Consider the following 12,076-nt stretch of genomic DNA (forward strand, 5'->3'; position numbering starts at 1 on the left):
AAAGGTATGATAGTAATGTAAGATGCTAACAGTAAGGGAAACTGGTGAAGGGTATATGGGAACTCTGTGTGCTGTCTTTGAAACTTTTTGGTAAATCTAAAATTATTCCAAATTAAAAGTTTATTAAAAATGTTAAACATACACCTTCCATAGGATCCAGCTGTCCCACTCCTAGGTGTAACCCAAGAGAAATGAAAGCAGATGTCCACAGAAAGACTTGTACACAGTGTTCATAGCAGGTTTATTTATAATAACCCAAACCTGGAAATGACACAAATGTCCATTAACAAATAAATAGATAAAAAAACTTTTGCACAGCTATACAATGGAATACTATTTAGCAATAACAAGAAACAAACTACTGATATATACTACAACATGGATGAACTTTAAGTATACTGAGTGAAAAAAGCCAGACAAAAAGAGTACATACTGTATAATTCAATTTATATAAAATTCTAGAAAATGCAAACTATAGTGACAGAAAGCAGATCAGTGGTTGCCTAGAGATGGGAGGAAGGGCAGGAGGGATTACAAAGAGACATGAAGTGATGGATATGTTTTTTACCTTGATGGTGGTGATGGTTTCATGGGCATATACATGTGTTAAAACTTGTCAAATTGTATGGTTTAAATAAGTATAATTTACTGTATGTCAATTATACTTCAGCAAAATTAAAAAAAAATAGAGCCCCTCAGTTTAATTCTGGCTCCCCTATTTCCTAGCTGCTGCATGACCTAGGGCAAATTGCTTCATCTCTATGAGCTTCACTCTCTTCGTCTAAAATGATAATAAAGAGTGAGAAGAGGCACTTCCTGTTATGGCAGTGTCACAAGGTGGTCGATTCCTCTCTGCAAGAACAAACAGAAAACTGGGGGAATGGTCACGAACACCCACACCGGGACGCTGTCAACCCACCAAAGGCCGCCAAGAACGTGAGAAGCTCCAGTTGTGAAAGACCACTGGAGCTTGAGTAGGAGCAGCAGGATTCTGCAGCCTATTGACTGCGGCCGCTCCTGTTCCTTCACTCCCCAGCTTGGTTGGCAAAAGTGATAGTCTTACCAATGTGGACTGGCTGCAAAAACCTACAGCTTTGATGGCTGAAACTGGTGGGTTCAGTTGGGGATGAATGAGGAAAACCAGCCTTACTAGCCCGAGCTTCCAGTCCAAGTTGGGGTGAGCAGCAGATCAGCCATAAATGTGACGGAGGGATTCTGGATGTGAGAAAACCATAGAAGAGGTGAAGTATGCTCTCCACACATCTCTGGCTAACTGGGGAGCTACGCATGAAGGGAAGAGACCCAGGAGAGCCCAAGGAAAAGTGAAAGCCAAGGAAGGCTTGAAAAGGTTCCCCAGCTCACAAACAGATTGGTCAGCGGAGGGTGGGAGTCCTACAGGCTCAAAGGTTTTGGTTACAACCTCTGCCAAAATCATTGGCTGATTATTACATTAGGAAGACACAGGGGTGACCCCTAAGAATAAATAAAAACAAGAATTTTTTAAAAAACTGAGCAGACACACCAGTGGCTGCACACTGCAGGAGAAATTCTTCAGTTTAAGTCCAGGCAAGTTTCCAAAGACCAACAGCCTCAGAAAAATAAAATAGAATCCAGAGTTGCTACACTAGCTTATCTAAAATGTCCAGTTTTCAACCAAAGTTTACTAGACATGCAAAGAAACAGGAAAGTGTGACCCAGATACAGAGAAAGCAGCAGCCAATAGAAACTGAGTTTGAGTGGACCCAGATGTTGGATTTAATAGAAAAAGACTTCAAAGCAACATATTTATATGTTCAAAAAATTAAAGGAAAATATAATGACATTGAATCAACAGAGACTCTCAATAGAGAAATAGAAATTATTTTTAAAGGTCTATGCAAACTGTCAATGTAGGTTCATCAGTTGCAACAAATGTACCACTCTGGCAGGGGATGTTGATAATGGAAGAGGCTATGCATGTGTTGGGGTGAGGGGTATATGGGAAATCTCTGTACTTTCCCCTCGATTTTGCTGTGAACCCAAAACTGCTCTAAAAAATAAAGTCTTGGGGCCGGCCTGGTGGTGCAAGCGGTTAAGTGCACATGCTTCACTGCAGCGGCCCGGGGTTCACAGGCTCGGATCCCGGGCGCGCACCGACACACCACTTGTTAAGCCATGCTGTGGCGGCGTCCCATATAAAGTAGAGGAAGATGGGCACAGATGTTAGCCCAGGGCCAGTCTTCCTCAGCAAAAAGAGGAGGATTGGTATTGGATGTTAGCTCAGGGCTGGTCCTCCTCACAAAAAAAATAAATAAATAAAAATAAAGTCTTGAAAAAAAGTCTATGCAAACCATATATCAGATAAGACGTCAATTTCCAAAATATATAAGGAACTCCTACAACTCAGTAGCAAAAAAAAGAACAACTCAATTTAAAAATGGGCTAAAGATTTGAATAAACATTTCTCCAAAGAAGACATACGATTGGCCAACAGATATATGAAAAGATGCTCAATGTCGCTGATTATTAGGGAAATACAAATCAAAACCACACTATCACCTCACACCCATTAGGATGTCTATTATCAAAAAAACGAAAGACAGCAAGTGTTGGCAAGGATATGGAGAGATTGGAACCCTTGGGCACTGTTGGTGGGAATCCAAATGGTGCAGCTGCTATGAAAAACAGTACAGAGTTTCCTCAAAAAAAATTAAAATAGAACTACCATATGATCCAGCAATCTCACTTCTGGGTATTTATCCAAAAGGACTGAAATCAGGATCTTGAAGAGACATTAGCACTCCAATGTTCAGTGGAACCCTATTCACAATAGCCAAGATGTGGAAACAACCTAAATATCCATCGACAAATGATTGGATAAAGAAAATGTGGTGGTATATACACACAAGGGCATATTATTCAGCCTTAAAAAAGAAGGAAGTCCTGCAATATGCAATAACATGGATGAAGCTTGAGGATATTATGCTAAGTGAAATAAGGCAGTCATAGACAAGGACAAATATTGCATGACTCCACTTAAATGACGTGTCCAAAATAGTCAAACTTACAGAATCAGAGCAGTGGTTGGCAGGGGCTTGGGGGGAGGGAAAATGGAGTTGCTAATCAATGAGCATAAAGTCTCAATTATGCGATGAGTGAGTGCTAGAGGTCTGCTGTACAACATTGTCCCTATAATTAACTATACTGTATTGTACACATGAAAATGTGTTAACAGGGTAAATCTCGTGTTCTTACCACGATAAAATAAAATTTGAAAAAGAAGTCTAAATGGAAATTCTGGAGTTGAAAAGGACAATTACAGAAATGAATTCACTAGAGAGACTGTACGGCAGCTTTGAGATGGCAGAAGAAAGAATCAGTGACCTTCAAGACAGATGAATGGAAATTATTCAATCTGAAGAACAGAGGAAAAAATAAACAGATCAGAGATGTGTAGGAGAATGTCAAGAATCTCAACAGACAGGTAATGGGACTCCCAGAAAGAGAAGAGAAAAGAGCAGAAAAATATCTGAAGAAATAATGGTTGAAAATTTCCCCAATTTTATGAAAAACCTGCAGATTCAAGAAGCTCAACAAACTTGAGCTTCAAGTAGTATAAACACAAGTAGTGTGCTTGCTCAAGGAGTATAAACACAAAGAGAACAACACCTTATTGAAAGCAAAAGAGAAAAGCAGCCCATGTACAGGGGAAGAACAGCAATAATACAAAGCAATTCACATTTGGTTAGTCGTCAGAAACAATGGAGGACGGAATGCAGTGGAATGACGTGCTCAAAGTGCTGAAAGAAAAAATGTGTCCACCAAGAATTCTAAAGCAGTGAAACTATGCTTCACAAATGAAGGCTAAATAAAGACATTCTCAAACAAAAACTGAGAGATTTTGTTGATAGCAGACCTGCCCTACCAAAATACCAAAGGAGCTCCTTCAGGCTACAAGGCACCGGACGGGAGCTGAGAGCCACAGGAACAAATGGTGGAACCGGAGATGGTAAATATGTGGATAAATGTAAAAAACTGGGATTTGTGTGTTTTCTTTTCTTCTCCTAGTTTCTTTATAATACAGAAAATAATTTAATAAATAATTATAACACTTTATTTTGGGGTTAACATATATAGATGTAATACATGCGATAACAATAGCACAAATCTGGGAGGAGGAAACGGCGCTGTATTGGAGTGAAGTTGCTATATTTACCTGAATTAAGTCAGCATTAACCTGAAGTAGATTGTGATAAATTAAAGATGCATATTGTAATCCTTGCAGCAGCCACTAAAAACACTTTTTACAAATATCTTTAAAAATCAGAAATTAAAATGATGTACCAAAAAATATTCATTCAATGGAGGCCAGCCCAGTGGCGCAGCGGTTAAGTGCACATGCTCTGCTGCGGGGGCCCGGGGTTCGTAGGTTCGGATCTCGGGCGAGCACCGACGCACCGCTTGTCAAGCCATGCTGTGGCGGCGTCCCATATAAAGCAGAGGAAGATGGGCACGGATGTTGGCTCACGGTCAGTCTTCCTCAGCAAAAACACAGGAGGATTGGCATCGGATGTTAGCTCAGGGCTAATCTGCCTCGCAAAAAAAAAGAGAGGAGGATTGGCATCAGATGGTAGCTCAGGGCTGATCTTCCTCACACAAACACAGAAATCATTCAACAAAAAACGAAGACATAAAAAAGAAACAGGAACAAAAAGACATGGGACACCTTGTGAATATAATTATGCCACTGAACTGTACACTTAAAAATAGTTTAAATGGCAAATTTCATGTTATATATATTACCACAATAAAAACAATTTTTAAAGTCTTAAATATTTTCTATATGTATGTCATATAGAAAGATATAGACATATAGAAAATGGACATGAGACATATAGAAAATAGAAATAGTAGATATAAATCTAACCACATCTATAATTACGTTAAATGCAGATAGACTAAGAACTCCAAATCAAAAAGAAGACATTGTCAGGCAGGATGAAAAGGCAAGATCAAATATATGCTCTCTACAAGAGAGACATTTTAGATTCAAAGACACAAATAGATTGAAAGTAAGAGGATGGAAAAAGATATACCATGTAAACAGCAACCATAAGAGAGCGGACTTGCCATATTGATATCAAATAAAATAGGCTTTAGGACAAAGAACAGTATTTAAAATAAAAAGTTAAGAAATTAAGTTTGGCAGCAGTTAAAAAGAGATGTTAAATGCCACTAGTATTTAATGGTACATTCTTAAGAATTACAAATGGAGGAATTTAGGAGAGATGCTTAGGTAATTGCCCAATAATCTGAACAAATGCTCCAGATTGTCTGTTCTTGGAAGAGCGTAAGTGTCTTTAATATAATAACAAGAAGCCCTTGACTGCCTTCAAAAGTAAAGGGAAGGCTCCTGGCCTGGAGCGTCTTCTCTCTCCTACTCAGTGTGAAAAGCTACAAAAGCACAAAACCAGACTCGGTCACCAAGGCAGCAGCCTAGCTAGGTCTGGGGTGAGTGCAGATTCAGCTGTCTCCAATGTCTTCTGTGCCCTCCCCTCCAATAGGAATCAGTCTTCAAGAACTGCACCTTTCTCATGGGGAAAGCCGACAGCTGTGCAGAAAAACTAGTCAGCGTATGGCCCTGCCTGTCCATTCTTGTCAATAAACGCTTCATTATGCATTGGACTTTAGATCACGCATTCCCGTGAAGTGAATGCTGAGCTCGCATTTATGCTGGGCTCCCACTTACCAAGTGGAGTCAGTTACCAGGCTGGCAGACAACTAGCAAGATCCTCATGTGAACAGAACAGTTTTCCCAGGGCATGTCATGCCTAGAAAAGCAGACACATTTATATCCAAAGATGAGGGGCACAAGGGGCACTCACCTTTTCCTTTCCTTTGCCCTTGACCTGTGTGAGCTGAGGGTCCCCTTCCACTCTGAGTAGATGACCGAAACACACAGCTGGTGGTTTAAGGCTTCCACTGCCACCCAGGGCCGCTTCCAGCCATCTTCCTCTCAGATAAATGCACCTTTAAATACCTTTAAGAGATGAGCTATTTCCAAAAGTTGAACAAAATCCCAAGCACACAGTTGTAGACACTCAACAGACGTCTGTCTTTGGAATAAATGAGTGTTATCTTCTTTCCACCGTCAACGCCAAACACTAACTTTGGGAAAACTGTCCGAGATCACTAAAGCAGCTTAAATTTCCATAGCACAGAGAACTGGCCACTCACTGGTGTCGTTTTTTTTTTTTTTAACTTTGTTAAAATACACATGACATAAAATTTGCCAACTTGGGGCTAGCCTCGTATAGTGGTTAAGTTCGCATGCTCTGCTTCGGCAGCCTGGGGTTCGCAAGTTCGGATCCCGGGCGTGGACCTATGCACCGCTTACCAAGCTATGCTGTGGTGGCCTCCCATATAAAAAGTAGAGGAAGATTGTCACAGATGTTAAAATTCAGGGCCTATCTTCCTCACCACAAAAAAAAAAAATTGCCATTTTAACCATTTTTAAGTGTACAGTTCAGTGGTCTTAAATACAATCACATTGTTATACAGCCATCACCACCATCCATCCCCATAACTCTTTTCATCTTGTAAAACTGAGACTCTATACCCATTGAACAATAACTACTCATTCGCCCCTTCCATCAGCCCCTGGCAACCCCCATGCTACTTTCTGTCTCCATGGATATGACTACTCAAAGTACCTCATATAAGTGGAATCACACAGTATTTGTCTTTTTGTGCCTGACTCATTTCACTTAGCATAATGTCCTCAAGATTCATCCATGTTGTAGCATATTACAGAGTTTCCTCCCTTTTTAAGGCTGAATAATATTCCATTGTATGTATATACAGGTTTTCCCTGCTATCCAAAAGTAGAGCATTCCTATGAAACATTTTGTAAGCCAAAATGACTTAAAGCAAAGAAGCAATTTTCATTAATTTGTACGGGGAAAATTTTTGAGCATTCCCAGACCCAAAAAATAACCTACCAGAATAAATGGAGATAAAGCAAAGACGCTCACAGACACAGTTCAAAGCTATGGCGGCTTGAGGCTGCGATGCTGAGTTTGGTCCCCAGGGAGGGAGCTGGGCGGCGCCACTCTCTGTGCTCACAGTACGTGCTGCCTCTATAGCAGCTCACTGCAAAACAAACCCTGAACGCTCTTTTCTCTTTTTGCTTTTTTACCTAAAAATGAAAGTCCTTTTTGGATTTCTTTAGGTTAGCGAAAACAGGTACTAATGTAGGTCTTTGGTAAAAATGAAGTGGCGTAAAGCAAGCTTTCAGATAGTGGGGGAACCTAGACCACATTTTACTCATCCATTCATCAGTCGATGGACACTTGGGTTGCTTCCACATTCTAGCTACTGTGAACAATGCTGCTATGAACATGAGTGTACAAATATCTCTTTGAGACTCTGCTTTCAAATCTTTAGGGTATATACCCATAAGTGGAATTGCTGGATCATATGGTAGTCCTATTTTTAATTTTTTGAGGAACCTCCATACTGTTTTCCATGCTGGCTCTATCATTTTACATTCCCACCAACAGTGCACAAGGGTTCCAATTTCTCCACATCCTCACCAACACTTGTTGTATTCTGTTTTTTGTTTTTTGTTTTTCTTGTGAGGAAGATCAGCCCTGAGCTAAGATCCATGCCAATCTTTCTCTTTTTGCTGAGGAAGACTTGCCCTGAGCTAACAACCACGCGGATCTTCCTCCACTTTACCTGGGACGCCGCCACAGCATGGCCTGACAAGCGGTGCGTCAGTGCGTGCCTGAGATCCGAACCCTGGGCCGCCAGCAGTGGAGCGCAAGCGCTTAACCGCTACGCCACAGGGCGGGACCCCTATTCTGTTTTTTTGATAGTAGCCACCCTAATGGATGTGAGATGGTATCTCATTGTAGTGTTAATTTGCATTTCCCTAATAATTAGTGATGTTGGTGTCTTTTTATGTGCTTATTGGCCATTCATCTTTGGAGAAATGTCTATTCAAGTCCTTTCCCCATTTTTGAATCAGGTTGTTTTGTTGTTGTTGAGGTTTAGGAGTTCTCTATATATTCTGGAAATTAATTCCTAATTAGAAATATGATTTGCAAATATTTTCTCCCATTCTGTTGTTGCCTTTTTACTCTGTGAATAGTGTCTCTTGATATACGAAATTTTAATGAAGTCTGATTTGTCTATTTTTTCTTTTGTTACCTGTGCCTCTGGTGTCATATCCAAGAAAATCATTGCCAACTCCAATGTCAAGAAGCTTTTGCCGCATGTTTTCTTCTAAGAGTTTTATAATTTTAGGTCTTACATTTAGGTCCTTGATCCATTTTGAGTTACTTTTTGTAGATGGTGTGAGGTAAGGGTCCAATTTTGTTCTTTTGCTTGTGGATATCCAGTTTTCCCAGCACCATCTGTTGAAAAGATGTGCTTTCCCCATTGAATGCTCTTGGCATCCTTGTCAAAAATGCTTTGACCATATTAGTGAGGCTCTCTATTCTATTCCACTACTGTATCTTTGTACTAAGTCTGGAAATCAGGAAGTGTGAGCCCTCCAACTTTGTTCTTCTTTTTCAAGGTGGTTTTGGCTATTTGGAGTCCCTCGAGATTCCATATGAATTTTTGGATGAGTTTTTCTATTTCTGCAAAACATCGTTGGTATTTGGATAGGGATTGCATTGAATCTGTAGATTGCTTTGGGTAAGATTGACATTTTAACAATATTAAGTCTTCCAATCCATGAACATGGGGTGTGTTTTCATTTATTTATGTCTTCTTTAATTTCTTTCAGCAATGTTTTGTAGTTTTCATTATACAAGTCTTCACCTCCTTGGTTAAGTTAATTCTTTAGTACTTTATTCTTTTTGATGCTATTGTGAATGGAATTGTTTTTATAATTCTCTTTTCAGATTCATTGTTTGTGTATAGAAATGCAACTGTTTTTTGTGTGTTGACTTTGTAACCTACTACTTTGCTGAATTCACTTATTATATCTAACAGCTTTTTTTGTGGAGTCTTTAGGATTTCCTACATATAAGAGCACATCATCTGCAAACAAAGAATTTTACTACTTTCTTTCCAGTTTAGGTACCTTTTATTTCTTTTTCTTGCCTAATTTCTTTAGCTAGAACTTCCAGTACTATGTTGAATAGAAGTGGCGAAGCAGGTATCCTTGCCTTGTTTGTGATCTTAGAGGAAAAGCTTTTGGTCTTTCACCATTGAGTATGATGTTTGCTGCAGGCTTTTCATATATGGTTTTTATTATATGAATGTAGTTTCCTTCTATTCCTATTTTTTTTGAGTGTTTTTTTTAAATCATGAAACAGTGTTAAAATTTTGTCAAATGCTTTTTCTGCATCAATTGAGATGACTCTGTGGTTTTTTTCCTTCATTTTGTTGACATGGCATAATACATTAATTGATTGTCATATGTTGAACCATCCCTGCACTCCTGGAATAAATCCCATTTGGTCATAGTGTGTAGTCCTTTTAATATGCTGCTGAATTCTGTTTGCTAGTATTTTGTTGATAATTTTTGCATCAGTGTTTATAAGGGTCTGTAGTTTTCTTTTCTTTTTTGTGAGGAAGACCAGCCCTGAGCTAACATCTATTGCCAATCCTCCTCCTTTTTTTTCCCCCTTTTTCTCCCCAAAGCCCCAGTAGATGGTTGTATGTCATAGTTGCACATCCTTCTAGTTGCTGTATGTGGGACGCTGCCTCAGCATGGCCGGACAAGTGGTGCGTCGGTGCACGCCTGGGATCCGAACCCAGGCCACCAGTAGTAGAGCGCACACACTTAACCACTAAGCCACAGGGCCGGTCCTGTAGTTTTCTTTTCTTGTAGTGTCTTTTCTGGCTTTGGTATCAGGCTTATGTTGGCCTCATAGAATGAGTTAAGAAGTGTTCCCCCTCTTCAATTTTTTGGAAAAGTTTGAGAATGATTGGTATTAGTTCTTCTTTAAATGTTTGGTAGAATTCACTAGTGAAGCCAATCAACTCCAGGGCTTTTCTTTCTTGGAACATTTTTGATTACTAATTAGATCTCCTTACTAGTTATATGTCTATTCAGATTTTCCCTTTCTTTGTGATTTAGTCTTGGTAGGTTTTGTGTTTCTAGGAATGTGTCCATTTTCTCTGAGTTATCCAATCTTTTGGTATACAATTATTCATTGCACTGTCTTATAATCCTTTTTATTCCTATAAAATAGGTAGTAATGTCCTCACTTTCATTTTTGATTTTATTAATTTGAATCTTCTCTTTTTTTTTTTTTAGCCCATCTACCTAAAAGTTTGTCAATTTTGTTGATCTTTTTGAAGAACTAACTTTTGGTTTCATTGATTTTTTCTATTGTTTTTCTATTCTTTATTTCATTTATCTCTGCTGTAATCTTTTTTTTTTTTTTCCATATGTGGGCTAGAGTGAAGAGAAAAAAAGCCCAAGAAGGAAGAAACAGCTCACTCTTTCTTATCATCCAGGTTTCGACTTCCCTGTGAGGTGAGTGGCTTCCCCTCATCCTCCAATACAGTATTGCACTGCTCTCTCTCACTGCTGTCTTGGCCTATTCATAGTGAATATTTTCACTTGCATAAGTTTTTTATTGTTCACCTTCTTCACAAGATAGGAAGTTTCAAGAGAGCAGGGAACTGTATTTCTAGTCCCCAGAATAATGCCTGGCATATTGTAGGCACTCAATAATATTGTTGAATGGGAGAATTAAATCAAGAAGAAAAGAGCAAGGGAAGGAGAGAAGACAGAGGACATAAAGAGTGGTCCACATAAAAAGGGACAGGAATGGAGAATAATAAGCCACTGTCTCTGTAAAGGAGCAGAGTTTTTGTATGTTATTGAAGTTAAGCTGCTATAAATTTAAGTTATAATGTTATAACTTTAAGATGTCAAATGTAATTCCCATGGTAAGCACAAAGAAAATAGCTATAGGATATACACAAAAGGAAATTAAGCAGGGATTTAAACATTTCACTACAAAAAATCCACTAAACACAAAAGAAGGCAGGAATGCGGGAAATGAAGAGCAAACAAGCTGTAGGGCACACGGAAAACCAACAGCACAATGACAGAAGTTAGTTCCTCCTCATCAGCAATTACTTTAAACATACTAGGTTAAACTCTCTGGTCAAGAGACAGACATTGGCAGAATGGACAAAAACACGTGATCCAACTAAATACCATCTACAAAAGTCTCACTTGAGAGTCAAAGACACACAAGTTGAAAGTGAAAGAGTGGAATAAGACATGCCACGCAAATAGCAACCACAGGAGAGGAGGGGTGGTTATACCAACACCAGATAAAATAGACTTTAAGTAGAAAAGGATGACAAGAGACAAAGAAGGACATTATATATTAACAAAACATTCAACATAGCAAGAAGATATAACAATTATAAACATTTATACACCTAATGACAGGTCATCAAAATATATGAAGCAAAAATTGACAGAATTAAAGGGAGAAATAGACAGCGCTACAATAATAGTTGGTGACTTCAATGCTCCACTCACAATAATGGATAGATCAACCAGACAAGATAAGTAAGGAAATAGGACTTACAATAAACCAATCAGATCTAACAGACATATACAGAACACTTCACCCAACAACAACAACACGTACATTCTTCTCAAGTGTGCTTGGGACATTTTCCAGGATAGACCATATGTTAGGCCACAAATTAAATCTCAATAGATTTAAAAAGATAAATATACAAGGTGTCTTCTCTGGCTACAGTGGGATGAAGCTAGAAATCAATAACATAAAACTGGAAAATTCACAAAATTTTGGAAATTAAACAACACACTTAAACAACCAATGGGTTAAAGAAGAAATCACAAGGTAAATTAGAGAATACCTAGAGACGAATGAAAATGGAAACACAACATACAAAAACTTATGGGATGCAGCAAAATCAGTGCTGAGTGGGAAACTTATAGCTGTAAGTGCTTACATTAAAAAACAAGAAAGAGGGCTGGCTTGGTGGCATAGTGGTTAAGTGTGTGCGCTCTGCTGCAGCAGCCTGGGGCTTGCAGGTTTGAATCCTGAGAGTGCACTGATGCCCCACTTGTCAAGCCACG

Source organism: Diceros bicornis, chromosome 18, assembly GCF_020826845.1.
Source record: "Diceros bicornis minor isolate mBicDic1 chromosome 18, mDicBic1.mat.cur, whole genome shotgun sequence".
Lineage (NCBI taxonomy): Eukaryota > Metazoa > Chordata > Mammalia > Perissodactyla > Rhinocerotidae > Diceros > Diceros bicornis.